We start from the raw sequence: 2,128 nt of genomic DNA, 5'->3' as shown, positions 1-2,128 counted from the left end.
TGAGCGATAAGAAGCCAGCAGTCCAGGACTGTAAACTGGACTGCCTGCACCCTCTCCAATCTGGGTCCCGGATTGGAGAGGGTGCAGGCTGGGCTGAGGGGACACCCCCATGCCATACACGAATTTTTTGCACCCGACCTCTAGTCTCTAGATAATTTCTAAAATCTCATTTTGCTGTGTAGAGCAAGTATGCTTTATTGCTTTTTCACATTCCCCCATTTCAGTCAATGCCCAGAAGAATTATGTCATTGAAGAAAGGTCCATTTGGACCTATCATAGTGTTTCTGTAAATATTAGAACTACTTCCCAGCAGTAAGTTCCCTTCATTGCTCTTAATCAGAATCTGTAACTCTAGGTACATATGAATCTAGTTATTTGCTTTTTTTTTTTCCATCTCTGAGCTCCATAAGGGTAGGAACACATTTGGTCTTTTCAGCTATGCCCAATGTTTAGTGCTTAATAAGCGTGCTATTTTTTTAATTTAATAAATGAATGCTATAGAAGTTTGTAGTAAGGAAGAAGGACACTGTAAATATACCAAAGATTAAATATAGGCTTTACTGATAGAACTAGTGGGTTCAGAATACGAATTAAATGAAGATATTTCTAAAATGGCCTAGAATAGGGTAGAAGAAGAAGCCACCCAAACTGAATATAAGGTACTCATATTCTTTAACTTTAAAAGGATATGAGAAAAAGCATGTTGCATGCTCTTTCTCCTTATAATTAGGAGATACTTTTTAATTCCTTTGTACAAGATGTACAAGGGCAATTTCTATAATTACCTATTAAAGAAACCATGATAATTCCTTCAGTAGCATGAATGACTAAAAGTATAAACAATAACTTAGCATTGCATAGAATCTCTCTGAAACAAGAATTGAAACTCTCTCAGAATGTGAGTGAATACCAAAGGAAGTGAAGACACAGCCTCTGGACTTGTCCAGCATGGAATTTACACTGGGCAGCAGCCTAGGCTCCCTTAGTGCCAGAAGGATGACAGATAAATATGCAAAACCTACTTCTATTCAAACACCCCCCAACAGTCCCCCTTCTCCACCTAAGCACACTTCCCTACAGGTCTGTCAGCATAAAGACATAGATTGAAACTAAATTCATTTCAAAAGAACTGTTTAACTTCCACATGAAAAATGATGTCTTCTCTAAAGATAAATTTTCCTTTAGGAGAGATATATATATTACAACACACACACATGCGCACACATAAAATATACATTAGCTAAATAGTGCCTGCTCAATTTAACAATTTAAGCTTAGAAACACTGACACTATGGGAACTTCGAAGGATTTGGAGGGATTTTAATTGCTTTATACACCATCGCTAATTTTTTAAAAAAGAGGAAACTGTGCCTCAAAATTTGGACTCACATGTCTAAGGTCACTCACTTAGGCTAATGGTAATCAAAAGTAGCCCCAAGATGCCAAGTCCCTCCTCATTGTCTTCCTACAACCCCAACCCATTTCCACGAAGCTTACAGCAGAACATACGGTTGGCCTTGCATTCATTGACTGTTTTTCTCTGTACACTTGTTACTACCCCATGATGACTAGTGCTGTACTAGAGATAAGAAGAATACTGCAACCAAAAAAAGGGTCTATTACTTGCTGGGGCTATGGGGGACACACAGCTGTTATGGAGGAAGAGCCATAGTGTGAACATAGTTTCTCTAAATAAAAACCCACATTGTTCCAAATATTACATTATCTATAATAATAAAAGCACAATGTGCTAATTAGACCAGACAGCCAAACAACCTTCTAGACATCATTCCGGATGCCTTTCTGGATGAAGCTGCAGCAGCAGGGGCCAAAGCAGGAGCAGTTAGGGGTGATCAGGCAGGCAGGTGAGTAGTTAGGAGCAATCAGGCACACAGGCAAGTGGCAAGGGACAATCAGGCAGTCAGGCGAATGGTTAGGGGTGATCAGGCAGTCAGGCGAGTGGTTAGGGGTGATCAGGCAGACAGGCAGAGGTGGTTAGGGGCGATCAGGCAGGCAAGCAGTTAGGGATGATCAGACAGGTAGGCAGAGTGGTTAGAGGCAATCAGGCAAACAGGCAGGCGAGCGGTTAGGAGCCAGCAGTCCCGGATTGCAAGAAGGTGCAGGTCGA

This window comes from Myotis nattereri, assembly GCF_964212035.1.
Source record: "Myotis nattereri genome assembly, chromosome: 1".
NCBI classification, from domain to species: domain Eukaryota; kingdom Metazoa; phylum Chordata; class Mammalia; order Chiroptera; family Vespertilionidae; genus Myotis; species Myotis nattereri.
Note: the sequence above shows the minus strand (reverse complement) of the source record.